This window comes from Malaya genurostris, chromosome 3 (genome assembly GCF_030247185.1).
Source record: "Malaya genurostris strain Urasoe2022 chromosome 3, Malgen_1.1, whole genome shotgun sequence".
NCBI lineage: Eukaryota > Metazoa > Arthropoda > Insecta > Diptera > Culicidae > Malaya > Malaya genurostris.
The window spans coordinates 225,035,262-225,060,828 of record NC_080572.1 but is presented as its reverse complement, the minus strand read 5'-3'; the positions used below and the strand labels follow the sequence as shown (position 1 = coordinate 225,060,828).

The 25,567-nt window shown below is 36.4% G+C and overlaps 1 protein-coding gene across 8 annotated transcripts in view; it reads left to right on the top strand.

The window, feature by feature from the left end:
• Positions 1-372: 372 nt before the first annotated feature.
• LOC131438707 (arginine-glutamic acid dipeptide repeats protein) overlaps positions 373-25,567 on the top strand; it is a 139,975-nt gene continuing 114,780 nt past the window's right edge. For 6 of the 8 annotated variants that reach the window (XM_058608904.1, XM_058608903.1, XM_058608900.1 and 3 more), the window contains exons 1-2: positions 373-811; positions 17,168-18,166. The gene's annotated coding sequence lies outside the window, so the exon portion shown is untranslated. The remainder of the gene's footprint in view (positions 812-17,167; positions 18,167-25,567) is intronic. The other 2 variants (XM_058608898.1, XM_058608905.1) reach the window with 1 other exon arrangement.

Genomic DNA, 25,567 nt, shown 5'->3' with positions numbered 1-25,567 from the left:
AAATTCTAGATTGAAATAAACATATATCACGTTTAAAACCGTTTGTTATTTCAAGTATGCTCCATTGTTCTGCGTATGTATTAGAATGAATTTTTCGCACAGTGTAGATGCAAATGTCACTCTAGTCATTTGGGAGTTCGTGTCTCGGCTAAACTGACGCTCCAGCGCCAAACCAACCATGCGGTGACGAAGCTGAGAACCTCGCTCAGCACTCTGTCTCATTCTTGCCACTGTATCTCAATCGACCTGTTTTGCTTCCGTTCTCGCTTGCTCTACCGAAGGTGTGCATGTGTTGGTAGGTAAACATGCACACACAACTTCAGCAGTGGTCGAATGCTACAATCCAAAAGAAGCAGGGGTGCAAGCGCAAGAGGAAAATTTTTCAAAATGGCCAACTTTTGCGGAGCCGTGGTCGAAACGCGAGTGCTTGTCGCGCGTATTGTTGCGTAAAATAATAACCATTTTGCTCCGGAAAACGGCTCCGGACCGGGCTAAAAGTGTCGCGAATCGAATTGGCCACCGGATGAACAAGTGCGGATGCGAGAGTGTATGAAAATATCGCCGGAAATGTAAAGAAAATCGACGTTTTTGTGTGCCCCGTTGAATGTGTAGCAAAAAAAAAGTGAGACCAGCCGAGAGATCAAAGGAAGCGAAAAAAAGTGAGAAAGCATAATGTTGTCAGTTGTGTGAGAATATTAGTGGTGTATTTTTCGGATTATTTCGATTACTGGAAGCAGCTGAAACGCGGGAGCCTCCAGAATCCGGACTAATAGTAGCCGATCCGACGGATTGTTCAGTAATTGGAAATAAGGTGAGGAATATCTCATATCCGCTCGCGGGCTTCTTCAAGGTGGAAGTGGAAATTGCGTTTAGGATGAAAATGACCTCAGCGGAAGGTCTGCCTTCATCTTTTCGTACTCTTCGTCGTTCGATTCGATGGTTCCGATTCGTTACCTATACCCGTTGGATGGAGCGGACAGCATCACGGAATAAATTGGCTCGGTAGAGACCAGGTGACAGGTGCTGTCAAAACAAGGACCCCATTTGCAAATTCGCTGAATCCATTCCGTTCTGGGTTCATTCTTTTGTGTCATTTTTTCGTGCTGATCCGCTCTAGCTTTCGAAATCAAAGTTAGGATTGAATATTACATGAAAAATGACGAACTGAACATCATTACTTAATTTTAGATTGTGTTTAAATTGTTCCGAATAGTCGATAGTCAATTTGTCGTTTACGATCGCATGATTCTTGTATTTGAATAACAAATCTTATAATAATCAGATAAACATGCGATCACTCTTTCGTTCAGTCCAAACTTTCGTAGATGAACGTAGAGCTTCTGTCTATCTATGATTATGATAAAAATAATAACACCAATTTTGTTATCTTCGTTAATCCCAGATTATTAAAAGTAATTACGTGTTTCTCATCAACTTCAATGCATTTTCTGATCATAATCTTCTAGCAGGTAATGCACACAATCATAATGCTTTCGTTAAGCGGAATACCTCTTTTGAACGGGAATACCTTGAAGGTAGTATTTAGGCACATTTAGGTTTAGGCTTTGTGGTTATTTTTGGCTTTCTTTTTAATGAGTTTGAATTAGTTTGATGTACTAAACAGAGATCGAAGCGCGAAAAAAGAATGTATTTACAGTATGTATTATTTTTTTTACTTTTCACTTCGAAGACTCCGAACGTATCCTTTAACCAATAAGTAGAGAAATGCCCATTTTTTATTAGAATAAAAATTAGATACGTTCGGCACGTTAGTAAAAATATTGAAGTACGGTGCAAATACAAAAGTGTATGGTCTTATCAGTCTAACAATAACTGCTAGCGTACTGATTAGTCGAAGACGGAACTTTGAAAAAAGTGTTTAAACACAGTTAGTTGCAGTTGTGAAATGTATTTTTCAACTAAGTCAAATTTAAGGACGATGGATTTGATTCCAAAGCGACCGAAAAGTGAAAGTTATCGTACTACAATCTTCGGTTGAAAGTCTTCAATCTTTATTAGAAGTTGTTCTTTAAAAACAGTTACCAGTGTCAAACAGGGTGGATAAAAAAAAAGATGACGATTAACTTTTAAATGCAGAAGGCAAGTTGGACGAAAAGGGGTTATATCAAAGAGTGGTCGTTGGCTTTTTTTAAATACAGAGTTGCTTGTACTATACCCTTTTACTTACGTCTGTTTCCAATCACACTCACTGAATCACTTAAACACACACGTCAAACACTTGAAGCTCATATTTAATCAAATCGTCATTAGGATGTACTTGGCCAGACGTGATTGATTACACTTTCGATTTTTCTTGCACCAGAATGTATACTTCATCGTGCCTTTGTTGATTTTCTCCACAAGTAAAAAAACGTGTGAATAAACGGCTCCGAAGATACGATTGGTTATCAAAACAGTTTTGTCGGATCGATTACATTTCAGTATGTGTCATGTGTGAAAAGATGTTCCAATATTCTCATAAAGAAAATCAAATCAAAGGTCTTTCCGTCCCATTGATTGCAGTTGAATTTTTCTAGATTCGATTTTCGGCTTTGGTGTTTTTGGATTGCAGAAAAAAATATCCGATAGCGAATAATTTGAAGAATCCCCTAGAAACGTTACAAGTTTATTAGAAGGTTATTCATACATCAAATTTGGTGGTTTGAATAAAGATTTTTTCAATGCATCAGAAGAGTCTTTATTATAATATTGCAAACGGTTTTATGTTAGAAGCTGTTACGTTCTAACATTATAACAAGATGAACAAAATTAAAATTTGTGGCTAATTAATTTGTTCGGAACCTACTATTTTTTTTTTACATACTTTATGTTTCGTCTTCGACTCGTCAGTACATAACAGTTTATGTTGAACTGTTATGTGACCCAGCAGTTCAATATAAACCGCTAGGTAGACATGAAGACGTGCCGATTCAGGTTTCGAAGAATAGTTACAAGCATAATTGTTTTTCTATTTTTGTTTTATTTCTCGTCTTTCGGGACTATGATTTCAATGATAAAAATTATTTTCCATCAGAATTACAATGTTCATGGACCCGAAAGACAATACTTAAAAGGTCCTTAAGAAACTTAATAAAAAAAACAAAGTTCATACTATAACTAAAACTGCCTCCTAACAGTTTCTGTTGTATGTCGAATCCATAAAAGGAAAATACTGCTATCAATATGATTGATCATCTCACTTCTGATAACCGACAGTAGATATTTAGTTAGGTCACACTCCTAACTATAACACGAAAATGCAATGTTAACTTTTTCGGTGGCCGGCTGCCCTAAAAAACTCATTTGAATATTTCCAAATAGTATCACTGAAGAAGGATGTAATTAACATCCGAAATACGTATCTGTATTATTACACTGAGGTCTCTGTTCATGCGGGGGATACGTACCACGTAAAAAAAACCGCGTAACTTCGGAAATCCGCTTGAAAAAACCGCGTAACTTCCGAAATTCGCGTAAAAACCACCAAACTAAAGAAAAAAAATATCTTAGAAATGCATGAAACGTCCAGATCTGGTGTAATCTAAAAAAAAATTTTTTTTGCGAAAATCGACTTTGGAACATAGAGAATTTTTGAGACTTACAAAATCAATTTTTTGTTTATGCCGAAAAAAAACCGCGTAACTTCGGAAATCCGCGAAAAAAAAAACGCGTAACTTCGGAAATTCGCGTTAAAAGACACCGCATTCAAAAAAACGCGTAAAAAGAGACCCCAGTATACGTCTGTTATATTTAGTTTTTTTTACGTATGTAATATTAATGGAATTCAATGGTATTCCGAATTAGTACTTTCAATCTACATTGCATTAACAATTAGTGATATATTGATATATTGATAAAAGTTTTCGTTGCGCTATGCGAACAATTTTTGTTCCTTATTTATCGTAAAGCCAAAAGTATAAACATTACCCAACTAATGATGTGACCGATCTTTTGACAGCCGGCTGTTAAGAGTTATTTTGTGCACCGTACTTTCCGTTGAGATCGCATTGTTTACCAAAACATATCTCCCATCCCTAATAATACATCTTCTATCCTGTGATACTCGTGGAAATCCAGTGGTACCTGCGGTCACTAGAAACATCATGTATCGGACTCCTTCCCTCAGTAGCACAGCCCATGGTTTCGGCCGGCGTCGTTATTGGCAATTTCTGTATAAAATGTTCAGAACGACGAATGTAACAATGAGAGATTCTTTTGTCGTGAATACGACTTACTTTACTATGGGGCGCCTTTTCAAAATTTACCCTCTGGGAGAGTGATAAGTTTTTGATCGAGAATATCTCTTGTTATACTTAACGCAACAACATAATTTTTTCTCCATGCTATCAGAAATATAATCAGGAATTTGTGAATAAGTTTTCAACAGTGTAAAATAACCATAAATAATTCAAAAACTATGTTTTCTCAAACTTTTGGAAACAATGAGGAAAACTCACCACGTATGCTTCCCTTTTTCGCACCAGGACGACGGTTTTGAAGTAGTCAGACACATATCAGTTCCGATGTTCTACTGACCGAGTGTAATAGGATTTGACCGAGGATTGTTATTTTTTCTAGTAAGTCAGACGGAACTGAATATTGTGCTGAGTTCTTCCACCAACATTAGTAACAATGGGGTGGTAAACCTAGATTGTGGTCCACCTGAATTCTGAAGTTAATTTTAAGTTCCAAATTTAGTTTCATACTTCTATTTCAAAATTTAGTTCTAGATTACAGGTTCAGAATTTTAACTATGAATCCTATTTCTGGATTTTGAAATTGGTTTCAAATTTAGTTCCTTATTCAGGGATTCGAATCAATTCAGAGATATGATTTAGGATTTTATCATACAGAATTAATAAACGAAATTCAGGATATGAATTTTAGATTCTGATTCTAAATATTAGGTCTGAACACCGAACCTTTATTCAAAAAATGAATTCAAAACCAGAGTTTAATTCCTAAACTAAGTTTCAGAATTGAATTAATCAATTCAGTTTCAGCATTCATTTCCAGAATTCAGAAACTACATGTTGGAACAGTGAATTGTGAACAAGATTTCTGGAACTAGATGCTGGAACTGAATTCAGTTCCTATATTAAGACTTGGAATTCAAGTTTAGAATTTAGTTCTATAACGCAATTCAGAAAATTCTAAAAATAACTTCAGTTCCTTACTTCTAGAGCTAGATTTATGACCTGAGTTTTTGATCTAGATTCCGATGTATATATTAGTTCTTGAATTTTAACAGTTCTAAACATTGGACAAATTACGCAAAGCGGTTTTTTAGAACCACTAAAGTATTTCCAAAATAATTTGAAGAAGTTTATTTCTACTGAGTATCTAAATCTACAAAACTGTATTTGTTCCGTGTTATTTAATTGTATGGTTGAATATGTTTGCCGTCAATTAGTCGTACTGTAGTATAGATGCATCGTTAAAATTCTGGGAGCGAAGCAATGAAAGTTGCAAAATATACACAATCTAATGCGAATGATTATCTTTATCCGGAATTGAGAAAGAAACATGTCAGTTTTATTCGTATTCACGTCCTCCAGTTATGTCTGTGACATTACCCACCCGCCTTTTTTTGTTTATTTTCTCTTTCGATTATTACGGTACTCTTAGCAATCCTTCTCTCCAAGTATTTACCGATAGTAATAACTAAACCTATCATCTTTTATTCTGCACTGAAGAAATTACCGAAAAAAGCAGGAATATTTCGCAATAATCGAAAGAGAAAATAAACAAAGAGAATCGTTCATTGTTACATTCGTAGTTTTGAACATTTTTGGCAGATTTAATGAAAAGTTTCATGTGAGTTGAGTGTGGGTATGCACGGTGGAAATGAATTGCTTCTCCCTTCATTTTCATCATTTCCTTGGTTTTCATTGTGCATTTTCCCTCACTCGACCTAGTCACGAAATGCAACTACGGGCGGTCCACTTCAGCTCAGCTTAGTTCATTGAATCGCAAACTACAGGTTTTTGTTCTGTTCGTATCAATTTACTTTCAGTCATGTAAAGACGTAAAATAGGGGTAAAACCTTCATAAATAGTCTTGAAACTATTCCAATTTCTTCTGCCGGAGTTTTATTAAGTTTTGGAATAAGTATTCAACACACTTGAACAATTGTTGACTAAACCTCAAGGTAACATAGGGAAAACTTTTACTGAAATTATTAAACTTTCTTAGGAGTCTTTTCAAGTCTTAGGATGTTTTCAAGTTTGCTAATGATTGCCCTTGTTTCAATAGCCCTTGTAGCAATAGTCAGCTAATTAGTGGAGTCCCCCATGTTATTTAGCAAATTACTAAACGAATTGTGGTAAAATCGGACACAATCTCTTTGGTTCGGTTCTAAGAAGCGATACCGCAGGATAAATAGTTGGAAAATTTTGCTGACAGTAGCCACGCAAAAATTCGAAGCGAATGTACCTATTTTCATCTTACTCAATCAATCGAACAGAGACAGCAGCTCTCGCTCTAACTAATGATTTTAGTATATAAAACATGACTACTGGAGCTGTCGAAGATTCACAGATGAAACTAGTATTTATTTTCCAGAGGTAACTGAACCGATTGTTTCAAACTTATGTTGAAATGGATGGTCTTATAAGGAGTGTATCGATAAGTAGTTAGCAACATTCAAACAGTTATTACTCTGAAATGGCTTAATTTTTTGCAGCGTGTTTTGCGGGGACATGTTTGTTTACATGTCAATAACAGCTGCGCAATCGATTGGTTTCGGTACGGTTTATCGTTTCAATGATGAGTCGAATTGATCCGGAAACGCGAAAGAAAAGTGTCAAAAATATTATCGAGAAGTTCGGTAAGACCCTTTCCATGAAGGATTTGCCCCGATCCGGTAGGAAAACGGGTCCCAGCCAGCCCGGCCGGGACTTAAAAGTGGTTGAGTACATCAGGAAAAACCCACCGGCGTCGACGCGGGATTTGGCCAAACGATTCAACACCAGCATCGGGATGATTCAACGGATCAAAGTTCGGAACTCCCTGAAGACGTACAAGAAACAGAAGGTGCCAAAAAAGTCCCTGGTACAGCAAGTTCAGGCCAAAACAAGAGCGCGAATAACCTGTACAACCGGATTCTACAGAATAAAGACGGATGCATCCTGATCGACGACGAAACCTACGCCAAGGAAGACTCTCGAGCGCTGCCCGGACCACAATATTATACGAAATCGGTGTACCAGGACCTGGACGACGCTGACACCACGGTGGCGATGGAAAAGTTTGGGCAGAGGGTTTGCGGTCGTCGATTTTCTTTACGAAGGGCACAATTAACGCCAAGGTGTACGAGGAAGAATGTTTGAAGAAGAGAATGCTGCCACTGTACAGAAAGCATAAGGCTCCTCCTCTCTTCTGGCCGGATTTGGCTTAAGCCCACTACGCCAACTCCGTTTTACAGTGGTTGTCAAAAAATAATGTACAATTCGTGGAAAAGAACATCAAACCACCGAACTGCCCGGATCTTCGGCCAATTGAAAGGTATTGGGCAATTGTCAAGCGGCACTTTCGGAAGGAAGGTACAGTGTCCCAAAACATGCAGGAGTTAAAAAAACTGGACAGCTGCCACCAGGAAAGTCACAAAAGTAACTGTGCAGAATTTAATGAAGAATGTCAAGTCCAAAGTGCGAGTGTTTCACAGAAACTAGGATTTTCTTCAATATAATCAGCGAAATGCATAAAAATGTAATTTTTCTACAATATATCGAAAACTGATGTCAAAATACGTTTTTTTTTTCGCTTTTTTATTCAATAATCAATGATGTTAACTACTTTTCGATACACTCCTTAGTCCGATTGAACACTGTTGAACTGTATTCGGACCTTACTTCAGGCTTCGGAATTACAGGATGATCTTTTTGGAAGATGACCAAAGCTCCAAAATGCTCAAAAACTTCGAAAAAGAATTTATTATGATATAAATTTTGCCGTTCAAGAGAGAAATAATTTTTTTTTTATTAACCTTATGAAAAACTATCACCCACCGTACACCACCACCCCGTCAACCAGCCTGCCATTCGACTGCGTTATACGTGATCCTCAGCCCGTGGTGACATTGGGCAAAAAAAATACGCCACTTGCCCAAAATGTCAAGCAACCGTTTGCCTCGAATTAGCATAAACAATCATTATGTTTGTAGTTTATCTCCAATTCGGATCACATCGCTCAACATTCGTTTCGGATGTTCCGCTCCTCTGCTCTCCCTGCTGGCGATGCGCGACTAAATTAATTTCAATTGATTGCCCTACGCTGGTGAGCTATAAAATGTGGGTACAGATGGATAGATAGATAGGGCTAGATAGAAATACACTAGCGCTTTGCAAAGCGATAGGAGAATCGTTTTCACTCACTGCGCCAAATTGGTCGTGAAATAGAGTGACTGGCGCGCGCGATGGGAAGAAAATGGCCCGCTAGGTGGTAGTTGGTTGAGATTGCATGCTTCTTGTTTGCGGGAGAGAAAGTAGAAGTTGGTAGAAGAAGAATAAGAAAAGCACTGTTTGAAAAAAAAAAAAGAAAAACGGAAGGATGGCAGCACGAGTGAGCAGAGACTCCGTTTACGTGATGACTTTTTCCCCCTTCGAAAACTCTTAGTGCCAAGTGCAATTGATTGAAAAGTTTTCGAGATGATTTCGTGATTTGACTATTTGGTGTGCGGGGTTATTTTTCCTGCATGAAGCACACTTGCAGTTTGTTAGGTGTGTTGGAAATTCCCCGGTAAACATTCGAGGAGTACATTGGGGCTGGATTGTACGTTGAACGTCCAGTATTTCAATGCTATTGCAAATAGTGGAAATCACGATGTTTTTCATAAATTTCATTTTCGTAGTTTTTGATTTGGCTCAAATTTTACCTTCTGTTTTAACTCTAGCGTTATTTTTAATAAGGGCTTAAGGTGAAATGTAGCGTCCTAAAATGCGCACAAAATTTTATCCGCTTCAGTTGAACGAATCGTCGCACAAAGCATACCAAGAAAAACGGACACATAGAAACAAGAGCTTTTTTCAATGATTGAGCGCAGTGGGTTTACCTCTCGTTATATTGGCTTGTAAAAAAGACTGGACGTAATGGATTTTTGAATACTTCACACTTTGAATATATGCTAATTCAATCGTTATTGTTGGTGATTACTCTTACACTAGCGCTATAAATCATGAGTAATTATGAATGACTAAAATGAGATTATATGTATATGTATTGAATAACTTGCTAACCATGTATATGTCTGAACTTAGTAACAAGCATGGATTCTTCTTCAAAAGAACGATTGAAGACAAGAGAACATTCAAGTATTTTCGATATCTTTGCCAGTAGTTCACCAGGCCGATGAGATAGAATATACGTAAAAGTATTTACTTGACTCGCATGAGTTCATCTTACCATGCAGTTAAAATTATTTAGTGAATCTTTTCTCAAGCACATATTTGGGGCACAAAATTAAATATAGAGTTATTTCGTAGTTCATTATTATTCAATCGATTTTGAAAGGAAAATCAAACGTTGATTCATTGTATTCATAATAATTGAAAAACCAATGAATTCCAATAAGTTTTCCATGCTGCATGGCTTGAAGCTGACTCTCAATTTTTATCACATTGTTTGTATCACAGGTTAATGAACGATAATACTTGGCTTGTATTCATTTCATTCAGTAGCTTGCCAATGATGAAGTTATAGTTTTGCTATAAAAATTGCTTCAATCTAAAATAATACCTGTTATACGATATTACACAGCCAAGCTTTATTGTTTCAGCAACATCAATGCATTGAACTCAACAGAATTGGACATTATTAGCATTATAAATGACAGTTACTTAGAAATAAACGATTTCTTACAATACCCATTTTATTGTATTCAACTCGTTTTTATTTCAACACAAACCCCAATACTGCATAAATTCGCGTCATTATTTTATATGTAATTTTTGCTCACGATATAATGCTACCGTGCCCACCGTGCATTTCTTACACCACCTCAATACGAAACAGCAGCTCGCAAGCAATAAAAAAAATGCGGAAAAGTTTATGTAAACTTTTTCAAATTTCGGTTGTTTTAGCTAATATTTTATAATTTTGAGTTGCATTTTCAGATTCTTTGTGAAATTCGGCTACAAACACTACTTTTCAGTTCTAAAATCATCCCCGTAAAACGGAACGGTAACCATTTATACATTTCAAAAACCAATTACGGCTCGGCAAAGCAAAATTTCAAAATTCTAAGAATACTTAGTTATGATAAATTTGATTTCGAAAACTGAAGTGTTTTTGGTTTTTCGAAAATCGGTCTAGTTTTTGAATAATTGATCGAAAACGCGATTTTCGCATTCCGCTACATTTCACCTTAAGCAGTGGCGTCTCCTGACAAAATTTATTGGTTGGACTTAACACATGGGCCGGAAAGTCTCGGGTCTGAACCATAGATGGCGCTAGATTTAATACAGGCACCTTTTTCAATTAATCTTAACGTTTAAAAGACAACTGTTAAAATTTCATGATATTCTATTTATTAGTTTGTGAGTTATTGTGCTGAGAATGACGCTACTTTTGTTATTTTCGGTAACACCCAGGCTTGTTACGGTTGTGCAGATTTCGAGGTTCTCGCGGATTTAGCGCTGTTTATGCTAAGATTTTGATGTTAAACATCATTCCACATTTGTGAATAATTTGTTTGAATAAAAAAAGTTCGTTGCAAACTTTTGAAGCTTGTGAGTTTTATGAAACCCTAAAAAATTAAAGCAAAATTTGCACGACAGGCTTGCGAAACGAAGAAGTTCTGGAATTCCAACCGTGGTGATAAGAAATTGTTCTAATAGTTTGTTGGTTCCATTATCCAAAAAATTTACAACTGTTCTTTACGTTCAGGAATTTTTCCTGAATTATGGAAGGTTACGAATTGCTGCTTTGTGCGCTGTATCGAAGCTGTTTGAAATTATAGTTCTGGATTTTAAAACACATAGTTGCTCTGACTTAGACTCAGCATGGATCCATGCCAAAGCCTTAAACTTCCCCAAATTTAGTAACCTACACTTCCTTCGTCATACATTCTTTACAAGCACGACCGATGACTTCCATTTTATATACACCGATTTTGCTGCTGCGTTCGACAAAATCAATCATCTCATAACGATCTCCAAGTTGAGTAGACTGGGATTTAACGGATAATTTTTGAATTGGCTTCGATCATATCTAACTGGTAATGAAATGATAGTGAAATAGGAGCCTGTACAACCTTACCATTTGCTGTTACCTCTGGAGTCCCTCAAGGAAGTCACCTTGGACCGTTCATAATTTTATTGTATCTCAACGATCTAAATTTTTCGATCAAGTGTATGAAACTATCGTTTGCCGATGACTTCTATATTTCATATTTCAGAAAGGTTTTGAATGCCACTAAATGCTCCGTCATTTCTTTTAGTAGCAAAAAGTCTCAAGTCAAAAAGTAGTCAAGTTCGACTATAAGATTTTACAAACTGTTCTCGAACGCGAATCGTTTTTTAAGGACTGGGTGTTTTTTTTGGTTTCCAAGTTAAATTTTAAGGATTCTATAGAATTTACTATCTTCAAAGCCTCTGAGTTATTAGGATTTATTTTCTGCGTTACTAAAAAATCTTTGATGTACGTTTATGTGATGTTTAAGCTCTGTATTGCACTTTAGTTCGCTCAACTCGTGAATATGCTGTTATTATATGGTCCAACGCATTGAAGCAGTCCAACGCAAATTTGTCCGATTAGCTCTCCGACGTCTTCCATGGAGATATCTTGTAAACTTACCGAATTACCATGACCGCTGCAAACTGATTGGTCTCGATTTATTATTTGTTCGTCGCTATGTTTGTAAGGCTAGTTTTGTGGCAGACATACTTCAGATCGATTGTTCCGAGTAATTGCAATTGTTACAATTTGACATTCGACGTCGTAATCTTCGATCCTATTTAGTTCTTCGAATTCCCTATGTTAGAACTAGTTATGGATATAACGAGCCCATTGCTAGCATGTGCCGCATATTTAAAAAATGTTTGAATTCTTTCGACTCTAATGTACCACGTAATGTTATCCAGAAATCGTTTTTCATGTTAATATCTGATTAGATTTAGTTACAATGGAAGCACTAGATTTAAGGAAGGGTTTTTGATGCAAAAATGAGGAGGTTTTATGCCTGCTGGAGAACAAGTTTGACTGAATCCAATTCCAGTGGGCTTTTCCCTGATCCAAATCAAAGAATAAAAGATGAGGAGGAAAAGAAAGACATTCAGAGTAAAATCTGACAACAGGAGAAGGCGCTATCATAATTGAAACAGAATTTAAAAAGAGTAAATCAGACCATCCTGATGTGGTCTACCTTAGAATTCTTCTTACCAAGAAGGAAATACTTGCCGAGCAAGAAGATGTAAGATGAATCTTACAACAGGAGAAGGCGCTATTATAATTTAAACTGAATTTAAATAGAGTAAATCAGACCATCCTGATGTGGTCTACCTTAGAATTCTTCTTACCAAGAAGGAAATACTTGCCGAGCAAGAAGATGTTGAAGCAAAAAACATGTCTTCGCTGAAATCTGTTTAACTTCTTTCAAAATCACAATTGTAAGCATTTTTTATTTTTCCTGTAACATTTTCCGTACATCAGAGAGTATTAATTACCTAAGGAGTTTAATCGAAAAAGATGGAGAATAAAAATGAAATCGTTTTTATGGGGTTTCTCAAAGTGACGTGTTGTATGCGGACTTATTTATTGTGTTCATATGACGAATGCAGATTTTTAAATTACAAATTCAAAATTACCGTAACTGTTTTGGAAGGGGTGCTCTGTGAATGTCATATGAACTTCAAGCGGTTCAAATTGAACTGCTTTAAGCACCGATGAGCCAAAGGCGAAATGCGAAGAAATCGAAACTAAATACTTTACGTACAAACCAAAAACCCCTAAATGTTCAAATTATGTGGCGGCCAGTAGTCGGCCGTCACTCGTTTTCGTCCGAGACGTCAGACAGGACATGGCACCTAGTGTCACATGCTTAGCGGTTTAATTTGAACGGTTAGGCTGAGATGACGGTTAAATTTGAACTGGCTTAAGCACTGATGAGCCGAAGGCGAAACGCAAAGAAATCGAGATAAAAAAAATTGCTAAAATTGGATGCTGATACAGGGTTACTTGTACAGAGCAACTTTTAGATTTGGAATTTTAACTTTCTGAATCGAAACATATTTTTTCCAGCTTATCTTGTTTCTACCTCGGATCTAAAACTATTTACATTGCTTAATTCTACGTTAGCTATCATGTGCTTTGTTTTGGACGATTGTATACTCAATTCTATTCTTGCGGTTTCCTGGCGGGCCTCTCCCACAACTCTGCGACCAACGCCACTAGTATTACTATTCGATTTCGTTCGGTGAGCAAAGCAAAAATGATGTGTAACTTCGTATTGCAACTGCGAGCGCTAAATCCGTTCTTGGTATGATTGAATTGTTCTCGTTATGACGTTCATTAATCATGATGGTGTTTTTACCTTTCTCTATAGAAAGGTATTAGAATTGCTGGAAAACCCGACTTTCGAACGGAGCCTCGGAGACCCATAGTATTATACACTGAGGTCTCTTTTTACGCGGGGGATACGTACCGCATAAAAAAAAACCGCGTAACTTCGGAAATCCGCGTAAAAAACCGTGTAACTTTGGAAATCCGCGTAAAAAAACCGCAAAACCTAATGAAAAATTTTGTTGATGCAAATATCTTAGAATGCATAAACGTCCAGATCTGGTGTAATCTCGAAAAATTTTTTTTTTGAAAAAATCGACTTTGAGACCGCGTAACTTCGGAAATCCGCGTAGAAAAAACCGCAAAATGGATTTTTTCAATGCAAACTGTCTTAGAAATGCATGAAACCAGATCTGGTGTGAAAATCGACTTTGGGACTCATGTTTTTTTCTCATACAAATTTACAAGTTTAAAATTTTTGCGATTTGCTCAAAATCACAGAATAAATGGAAGTTGTATTGGTAATAAAACAATATATCCTGCTGTCTATTCGATTTTTCAAATTAATTTATTCGACTTTCAAAATTCATACAACAGTTGAGTTCAAATATAGCATACAACAATAACAAATTAAAAAAAAAAAAAACAAAAAATGAAAACAATAATCACTATCGTAAATTACAAATTTACGCTTATTTGTATGAATTGTAACATCACTGGATACTTCAGTACCAATGTTTTCTTGCATTTCTTTCAATAAATTTGATTCCAATTCTTTGTACCGTACCATACAATAATTAAGATCATTTTTAAAGGAAATAGCACGTTGTATATTAGGGTCACATTTTAAAAAATGCTCCGCTAGCTTACTCGCCAAATCTAACCTTTCCTTAACTGCTGAAAATGCTTAGGCTTAATTATCATGTGGAATGCATGATGATGTTGTTTGCATAGCTTGAAAATGCAAATACATCTTATCAGTCATACAAAACAAAATATATCAATTCTTAGTGGATTTCACAAAAGGCTGCAGTTTATTTTCTTTTCCGATTGTTGAGAAGCGATCACGAACGTTTTCATTAATTTCCCACTAATACCTTATATAAAGATACTCACTGTCCCAGCCTCACTTTTACGTATTAATGGGCCCGGGGGCAAGATTTATTTGGGTGCCCCAAACAGACGGAATGACGTGTATAATTTTACTAATCAAAGTAAAACATATTAACAAGTCGTATCCAAACAATTCGAAAGATCTTTGCTAGGGAAGCTCAGTTTTCAACCATTGGATTTAAACCCATTGAACCAATGCTTAGAGCTGAAACAGAACAATGGGGTTATCGTTACCCGTAACTGAGGTCTTCTTAACGTGGAGTAATGGATCGCACAAAAAACACGCAAAAAATAACTGCGCATCTTCGTTAATCCGCGAAAAAAAATCGCAAATTATCGGAAATCAATGTAAAAAATAAACCGCGTAACTTCGGAAATCCGCGTAAAAAAAACCGCGTAACTTCGGAAATCCGCGTAAATAAAAACCGCGTAACTTCGGAAATCCGCGTAAAAAAAGCCGCGTAAAAAGAAACCGCATAAAAAAACGCGTAAAAAGAGACCCCAGTGTATACCATTCGACTCAGTTCGACGAGATCGGAAAATGTCTGTGTATATGTATGTGTGTGTGTATGTGTGTGCACTTTTCGAAGATATTTATACGCGCTCAGTTTTCTCAGAGATGACTGAACCGATTTTACCAAATTTGGGCTCGTTTGAAAGCTACTGTCGGGCCATTGATCAAGTTCGAAGACCAAATGGCTGAGACTTTTGATTCCGGAGATATGATTGTATAAGTGACGTAACCGACAAAAAGTGTTGTATTTGAACGCGCTCAATTTTCTCGGAGATGGCTGAACCGATTTTAACAAACTTGGGCTAGTTTGAAAGCTACTGTCGGGCCATTGATCAAGTTCGAAGACCAAATGGCTGAGACTTTTGATTCTGGAGATATGATTGTATAAGTGACGTAACCGACAAAAAGTGTTGTATTTGAACGCGCTCAATTTTCTCGGAGATGGCTGAACCGATTTTAACAAACTTGGACTAGTTTGAAGCTACTGTAGGGCCATTGGTCAAGTTCGAAGATCAAATGGCTGAGACTTTTGGTTCCGGAGATATGATTGTATAAGTGACGTAACCGACAAAAAGCGTTGTATTTGAACGCGCTCAATTTTCTCAGAGATGGCTGATCCGATTTTAACAAACTTGGGTTCGTTTGAAAGCTACTGTCGAGATCAAGTTCGAAGATCAAATGGTTGTGACTTTTGGTTCCAGATATATGATTGTATAAGTGACGTAACCGACAAAACACGTTGATTTTTACCGCTCTTATATATATAAGGGTGCCAAAATTTTGGGATCACCTCTATTTTCGTTAAGTTCTAGTGCTCAAAAGTTTAAGCACCTCGAAAAAAGCCTTCATGCTAAATTTGACCTAAATCGGACATGCTTAAGGGGTGCTGCCCGGTGGTAGAGGTTTGACAATTTTCGATCTTGAAAAAGCACCATAGGGGGGAGTACATGAAATTTCTAAAATCGAACATTTTTTTTTGATGCCAAAACTCTTAAAACTGCATAAAACATCGAGATTTAGTGTCATCTCAAAAAAAATTTTTGTTGAAAAAATCAGCTTTCTGGGACTTAGAAAAATTTTCATATTTTTTCTAAGTCCCAAAAAGTCGATTTTATCAAAAAACATTTTTTTTGAGATGACACTAAATCTCGACGTTTCATGCAATTCTAAGCCTTTTGGCATCAAAATTTTTTTTTCGATTTCGAAAATTTCATGTACTCCCCCCTATGGTGTTTTTTCAAGATATATGAAAATTGCACTAAATGGACTAAGAAGGCTTTTTTTTAGATTAGCATCACTGTTCTCATACAAATAGGCAACGCAAATGTCAAGCACTAGTTTGGAAAAATGATGCTGACTGTGTGACATAAACACTGAAGAATGCTTTTGTGAACTACTCGAATCAATCTGAATCAATTGGTGTCCAAATTAGTATCTGAAATTATTTAATAAAAGTATGAAATATATTTTCATAAGACTGTTATGAACGAAGAGAATGGCATTATCACACAACTAGGTGGATTAAGAAGGGTTTTTTATAAAGTGGTATCGTGCCGGGCAACGTACTTCGTCTTCGTCTGACCAAAGCGAGAAATTCGTTCCTTGTTTTGTTGAACCTTGCTTGTATGTTTGGAGAAATTGAATCAAATTGTTGATTATAAATTAGGTATGAATTATTGAATAGTTTGTATTATATATCAAGTAAAAATGATTAGAAAGAGTTCACATTCGATGTGATAGTCGTGAATGAATAATTTTTCATTGTTCAATGGAGCTCATCACTTCCTCCAAATTCTGACTATCTTCGGTTTCGGCGACATTTCTTGAAATCATTCGAATTTTTTTCACGAAGTTTATTGAGGAAAAAAAATAAGAACAAATCGAAACATTGTTGTATATATTTTTGAAACAATGGCTACTTATACCGTTTTATAGTGCTTTTTATTTTCCCTAAATTTTTGCGAATGTCATAACACTTGATCATCGAATTAATTTTTTCTTCACGAATATCCTACTAAAATCAACTCTTTCTGTTTATTTCAGCTCTGCACGGCGGCTAAAAATCATGTCAATGTTTGTAATGTGATGATATTGTGAGCAAAACGATGAACTGAATTGTGTGTGTTGTCTCGTTTGAAGTTGAACCGACTGGTTAAGCAGCTCAAACGTAAGCTCACGGGCGGAAAAGACACCCGCAGAGTGAGTAAAGCCCGGCGCAACGGCACTGGCGAAACAAAGTGACCAGCAAAATGAAGCGAGAGGGGTTGTGGTAGTAAAGCAAAACCTTGGTGAAAAATTGATGTTTTTTTTCGGTTTCTTACTTTTGTGTCGAAACATGTTGTTCCTCTGAGTAAGTGTGTATGTAGGTGTGTGTGTGTGTACGTTGTGTCCTAGCAGCTGTTTCTATCAAGCTCTCGGATCGTCTTCGTCAGCCATGACAAAACAGTAATTAGAGAAAATAAAACATTCGGTAAACTGGAGGCTAAGAACGTAAAAGAATACTGTTTAACGAATATATAGATGGAAAAAAACCCGAAGAAAAAAGAGAATAATTGCAACCCTCAACTAATGATGAGAAGGTGAGATTGTTTGCCAGTGTTAGTGGAAGTGCTAGTGTCAGTAGAACGTCACCGTTTTTTTGTGTTGTTGTTGTTGCTGTTAGTTCTCAAACAGCGATACCGACGAATCGTATGTGTGTCAGTGAGAAAGAAGAAAATTCGACTACGTGAAAAAGAAGTAGAAAACAGATAATAAAGATTGCCTTCGAGCGTCAGCAAGCAAGCGTGCAGGAAGAAAACAGAATTGGAAAAAAAGTAGGAGGAAAACTCCTCCGCTTCTGCCCGTCGTCGTTCGTGTCGCCTCCGTCAATCATCAATCAATTTGTAATTTGCCTACCGACACTACGAAACAGGGCGGGTAGCGTTTCCGCTTGCGGTGTCGATACGGCAGGGCAGGAATCGGCCCATCAGCCCCATCTCTCGGGCACGAACTCGTGCTCGATCAGCCGCTACCCGAGCAGTGAAGGTGTAACGCGTTGGTCAAGTAAGTACACCTTTCTTTCGCCTCTCTGGGGAACACTCGCTGCTTGTGATTATCTTCGGAATCCATTATGGATGAATGAGTGAGGGTAAAATGAGTTGAGTATGCGGAAGCTGATTGCTTGTCATGGTTTAGTGCTTGTACTGATGATCTAGAGAACATTACTTACACTGTATGTTTGGTTGCGGGAAAGTCCCCGTTGCCCATGTTTGATCTATGGTGATGTAGCTAAATGTATCGTTTTCAGTTCAGTACAGCTTTTGATACTATAGAGTGTAATAATAAAGCATGTAATAAATAAGATTAGTAATTGCATTACTTCCTGAGTGGGGTAAGTTCTGTTCTTCTTTTTCTTTGTTTATGTGTAACAAAGAATTCTGAACAGCACTTTAAAGTATTGTAACTATTTGCTCAATTGGTTTTGAGATAAACAATTCAAAACATGAGTTATAAACCAAATTAAGGGTGAAATTCGAAACTTTATTGACAGAAATAGTTACAAATTCAATATTATCCATTTTTCCCATCTATTCTGTCAATTTACGAATACCTTTTTTGAAACATTCAAACGAATAAGCCAACTTTTTGACTTCATCATAATTGGAGAAGTGCTAGTCAGTCAGGCTATGCCGCATCAAGCAGGTCAAATAGTAATCGGAAGGAACAATGTCTAAGCTATACCGTGGGTGGGGCTTCCCATTTGAGCGTTTCTAATGTCGTTTTTCATTGATTCCACTCGCTCGGTGCCAGTGTTTAGCCCTGACAGCCGATCAATGAAACGGTTTTGTAAAGTTTGGTTTGCACGCATGCTGCTCGGAAAAGAAAACGGGTGCAAAATAATTGCCCGCGAATTGCCCCGAAAGTGCATTTTTTCGTGCGGTGCAAATCAATCAAACACAGTGCACCTGTTTTGATTGCCCGACTGCACGAAAAGTGCACGAATCGAGCAAAACACTCCACGAGTGTTCTCAATGAAAAACGACATAAGTATATTTTTTCGAATTTGTAGCTCAATGCTTTTTTTTAGTATTTCTAGTTCATATGAAATAAACTCCTCCTAAATAACAGCTTGAAAACAAATCAAAGCCAATTACATAATTTGTTGCTAATTAGTTACAGTGGTTTTGAATTTGTTGCTCAATAGATTTTAGTTGTTCGACTAGGGCTATTGTGCTAATAATCATCTCATTAGTAGAGTTGCAATATTATTTTGCCGATTAGCCGTTTTTCGATCAACGAATTGTGATAAAATCGAATACAATATATATGTTCCGGCTCTAAGGGGTAATACCGCAGAACAAATAGTTCGAAAATTGTTCAATACTGCTGTTCTAGCGACGCGCAAACTCGAAGCGAATGCACCTATTTTCATCTTACCCTTAAGGTCAATCTATCGACAGACAGATAGCAGATCTCATTCTAACTAATGGCTTTCGTATATGAGCTGACAGCTGGAACCGTTACTCTACTGCGCTAAGTTCATATGGAGTTAATGCAGTACCCCTCCTGAATAAGCTTGAACGCAAATCGTAACCCAGTAGACAGTTTGTTGCTAATTACTTCTTAATTAGTTACGGTGGTTTTGAATTTGTTACCCATTTTTTCGATTACTTCACTAAATTCATATAGTTTTTCGAAGTACTGCTCCTTTAGCTCGAAACGAATCAAAATCCAGAATTTGTTTTCAATTATCAGGAATCAGTATAAATTGGCTCGAATGAAAGTAAAGTTTAAGGATGCATTACAATAATATGATGTTTATATGTTTATGTAATGAAAAAATATAATGAACATTACGAATATTGATGAAATGATTTACGATTATGTTTGTAAATAATAGAACTATAAAATACCAAACAGTTATGGTAAAATTGGTTACCTCGCGAAAAATGAAGTCCACTTAAACGTTTATTCATTTTATATTATTAAATGTGTGTGTGCTTAACCTATTCCAAGCCCCACTGTCTGAAAAAAGATATTCATGCAAATAGTCCAGAACTCAGGAAGGTGTTGACTCAATAGATTTCCGATGACCCATTCCGTATACAGAGCAAATCGTGTTCCGAGGGTTACCGTTCCATCGATCAGCCCCGCCTAAATGAAATGCTTGCATCAAATGGATTCAAACATTACAGAAAGACTTTCGATCTCTTGCAATGGGCAAGCAATCGAAATTGGTATTTGGTTTATGCTCTTCAGTTTTGTATGAATAATTAACATTTTCCAATATTATCAATGCTTGAGTCTGCAATCACTGTTCAATTTCTTACCATGTCGAAACCTTTGCAAAACCTCAGTCTCCTGAACCAGCCAATAACACCCTCGGAACATAGTATGATATTGCACACTTCTGAATATTTTTCTATAGACGCTTCTGCATAAAACGCTATTAATAAGAATAGAATTATTATTCAAACACAATAAGTTAATATCACGCCTTAATTTTACGGTATGCGTCAAATTATATAAGGATGATAAGGATGATATGCAGACGGTTCTCATGAAAACAAGTTGACAGTTTATAGTCACATTAAGGGTTTAAGCACACTTTAGCAATAGGACGTCAATGCGAAATACTTAATCTATTTGAAGAATTTCCAATAATTTTCGCGTTTAAAATGAAATATTACATATAAACCAATTCGCGCACCCTCTCATTCTGCTACTAACGCCCCACTCTGTCCAAACCGTTCTATTTACCAACTGTCACAATAGACACACAGTGCGACATGAGATAGGAACTTGTGAGCACTTAGTTATCTCACCTTTTGACGACCTAAGCTTATTTTATATAATAAAATTACAAAAAATTAAACTGAAAAACAAAGTTAAAACAGTAATTACTAAGCAACTAACCGGCAAATTACGTGATATTTTGGGTAAAGATTGTTTAAGGGAAGCATTCGTTAGCTTCGAAAGAACTTAGCGAAGTACCCGTAAAAATACAAAAAATAAGCTACAAATTCTAAACAACTATCAATCAGAAACAAATTGTTCACTGTTGTCTCCCGATTCGTCTGAAGGAAGTAACAAATATGAAACCTCAGCAACTAACTAAAAACAAGACATTCACTGCATCTCGAATGGTTTGAAACTTGTTTAGAAAAAGTGATACGTGAACTTCAAGTGAATTTAATAAAGCAGTACTAAAAAAACCATGAGCATGAACTTAGCGAGGCACCCCTCACCGATGATAACGCAAATAGGTGAATAATTTGTTGCTAATTAGTTACAGTAGTTTTGAATTTGTTGTCCTTTTTTTTTTTTTCTTTTTTTGAGTACTTCGCTAAGTTCATATGAAGTTAGCGAAGCCCCCCTTCCAAATATGCTTCAAAACAAATTGAAGCCTAGTGAATAATTTGTTGCTAATTAGTTACGGTAATTTTGAATTTGTTGCTCAATTTTTTTAAAATTTTTTTGAGTACTTCGCCAAGTTCATATGAAGTTAGCGAAGCCCCCCTCCCAAATATGCTTCAAAACAAATCGAAGCCCAGTGAATAGTTTGTTGCTAATTAGTTACGGTAATTTTGAATTTGTTACTCATTTTTTTAGTACTTCGCTAAGTTCATATAAACTTAGCGAAGTATTCATAAGAATTTTAAAAAAATTGAGCAACAAATTCAAAATTACCGTAACTAATTAGTAACAAATTATTCTCAAGGCTTTCAATTTGTTTTGAAGCATATTTGGAAGAGGGATTCGCTAACTTCATATGAACTTAGCGAAGTACTAAAAAAAATCAAAGAAAGTGAGCAACAAATTCAAAATTACCGCAACTAATTAGCAACAAATTAGGAATAAATTATTCACTAGGCTTCGATTTGTTTTGAAGCATATTTGGAAGGGAGACTTCGCTAACTTCATATGAACTCAGCGAAGTACTCAAAAAATTAAAAAAAGAGCACCAAATTCAACATTACCGTAACTAATTAGCAACAAATTATTCACTGGGCTTCGATTTGTTTTGAAGCATATTTGGGAGGGGGGGCTTCGCTAACTTTATTTGAACTTAGCGAAGTGATGTGATGTGATGTGAAGTGAAGCCACCATCAGTTCAAGGACTTGCCAGTGGATGCGGGTAGACTTACAGTAGCTCCGATATGACTCATCCATTCACCTTCTTACTATAGCTGTTACCGAAAAGCGAACAAAAAGGGTTGGGCGGATATGTAAGTAGAGTCACTTACTCGTATTCCGCGGGAATAAAAGATGCTAATTAAGGCTCATTTTTGATACAAATCCGAAATGTTGGTATTGATTTTTTGATACAAATCCGAAATCTTTACATTGTATTTGACAGGTCGTTTGCTTGTTTGGAACAAAGCTGTCATTCCGAACGAAATGCGGTCGTCACTCTCTGAAATAATCATGTGGATAGAAATAGTTGATTTGTTGAATATGTCAATTGTTCGATTATATCTCCGAAACTTGTGAATTGTCAGCCATATGATTTTCGACCTCGATCCACAACCCATTTCTTTAGTCACGAACGAGCCGAAAATTATTGATATCGGTTAATCCATATCCGATACCATTATATTACCATTATATTACCGGAACCTTAAGTGAAGGCCATTTGAATTTCAAACCTTTTTAAAGAACCAATAATAGTTTCCAAGCGATCCTAACTTTGTTGAAATCGGTTCAGCCATCTCCGAAAAAATTGAATGGCGACAAAAAAACGCGTTTTGCTGAGTAAGTCACTTGAATCGTTATATCTCCGGAACCAGCTGTCACAGTCATTTAATTTTTGAGCTTGATCAGTGACTCAATAGTAGCTTTAAAACAACCTATGTCTGTTAAAATCGGTTCAGACATCTTCGATAAAATTCAGTAGTACAAAAATTGTTTGAAGGTACACACACGGACATTTTTCGATCTCGTCAAGCTGAATCGAGTGGTATAGGTATATAACCCTATGGATCTCCAAGGCTCCGTTCTAAAGTCGGCATTTCCTGCAATTTTATTACCTTTCTATAGAGAAAGACCACAATCAGCTATAAATTCAAAAACACCGTAAAAATTGGCAACAAATTTTTCACTGCGTTCCGATTCCTTTGAAGCTTGTCTCACCAAAGATGTTTCATCAACTTCATATGAACTTAGCTGTGGCGGTGGATCCTCTGTTACTTCGTCGATTGATTGACTAAAATAAATACTCAGAAGTGAAAAGACACCTTAAAAGTAAAAAGGCGGATGAGTAATGACAGAGACATAACCGGATTGACGTGAATATGAATAACAATGGCTCGCTGAAACTCAAACTGTGCCCTTTTAAAGCAGGATATGAACAGGTCAAAAGTGGGCTACTTAAAACATATGTAAAATAAAAAAGTTTAATTTCAAATACGATAACACACAACGAAAATATAGGAAATATTCGAAATAGTTCGTTACAATAAGACTTGCACTATCCAATATAATAAACATTGAAACTAGAGTTGTTTTACAAAGCAGTGTAAATATTCTGTGAAGAATATTATTCCTTGTATCTAGAATCTATAATCGTAACCCCTATCATTAATATAATTTCGTTAATGTTTCAATTACTGCATTTTTATTGTCATCGCAAGCGGTCATTTCTTGTACACAACCCTGTAATTATATTAGTAGTCTAATATGACTAAGATGATCGCTTGGTTAGCATCCATCAACACCTTATACATAAAAATTTGAAGAGCGGAGACATTACGTCAGGGTGCAATTATAGTATTGTTTAAATGAAATTAAATTTCACCAGGTTCCGTCTGTTTCAATTTTCGAAATATACAAATTTTCATCTCTGTCCCGGCTCCGTATAAAGACAGGCTCAAAGATTTTATCGTTGATTCGAAACGACACTTATACTAGTATCAAGTGTACAACTTTGCTTCCGCCGTTTTCCGATATGTGGCTGTACCGGCTGAGATTGGTCAAAATACATAGATGATAATGCCTTTAAAGTGAGTGTGTCGAATTGTCATCGCCGTTTCAGTGACAGTTGTTCTTGTTTTCGTATTATTCACGCTGGAAAATCTTGCTCCACCCGTCGTATTCCCCAGATGTCGCCCCTTCTGACTTACACCTATTCCGTTCGATGGCACACAGCCTGGCAGATCAACATTTTCAATCCTTCGAAGAGTTGGAAAAATGGATTGCTTTATGGAAAGTGTCAAAAGAGGACTCATTTTTTCGAGCCGGGATCCGAAAATTGCCGGAAAGATAAGAGAAAGTTGTCGCTAGCGACGGATAATACTTTGAACAATACATCTGTTAGCACTTTTTCGCAAAGTTGTACACCTGATATAAATACGTGTTTCACATCAATACTTTCATTTTCGCATTGTGTGTGAGCGTTGCCCGTGGCAATTGAATGTGTTAGTGACTGCGCAAACTTTTGTCAACTTCCTTTTTGAAGAATCCGATGCTTTTGGTGAAATGTAGAAAATTCAAATAATTCTCTAATATGATCTGTGGGACTGAAAAGTGCCTTTAATTGTCATGACTTATGGAATCTGCATTTAGGCAGAACTGAGATGGCCCTTGGCGTGTACTCTCGGTAAACTCGTTCAAAATTTTACTCGAAATTCATTGTGATTTCCAATGGATTCCAAACAAGTTCGAAACAATCGATTCTAGGCGGGATCAGTAGGTGCATTTGGAACTCACAATGAATTCCGACTCAAATCCCGGACAACTTAAGGGGGGGTAGGGGCTAAATGTTGAAAAAACATCATTTTTGCGATTTTTTTCAGAACTATCGTTCAACAAAATAAACTCAAACGTTCTCCATAATACAAAGCATCATTCGAACAACATTTTGTATTTTTTTCTTTGAAAAATATTGAGAAATAAGTCGGTGAAGAGGTATTTTTGAGAACGCTTCTTAAAAATCATGTTTTGCGGTGTCCACTGTATCTCAGCGCAGACTAATCAGAAATCAAATAATCAAAGTAGCATAGATAGAGTATATTTTGTAGTTGTAATGTAGCAAGTGTGTGCAAAATTTGAAAAGAATTGGTGCAGTAGTTTTTGAATGACGATGGACACGGAGTTTCAAAACCTGCTTTCGAGAAAAACACGTTTCAAGTTTTTTGTCTATAAAAGTGAAGGAAACAATTCATTTTTCTAGGGAGCTCGTAGGGTTTACCAAATTAAAAAAATTTTTTTTTTCTTTTATAATTTGTTATAATGAAACATTTCAAGAATGTTTTGTCAAGTTTTTAAGTCAATTGAAGCAGAAATCTTGGGCCTGCGCGCCGAGCTCTTACTTTTTCGCAGTGTGAGATAAGCAAAGATGAAGGCCCATAACCCATAACCATTGCTGAGTTTTGTTCAGGTAGGCTTGAAAATTTCACAGAATATTCTTGAAATGTTTTACTATAAGAAAATACAAAGAAAAAAATAAAAATTGTACCCTACCCG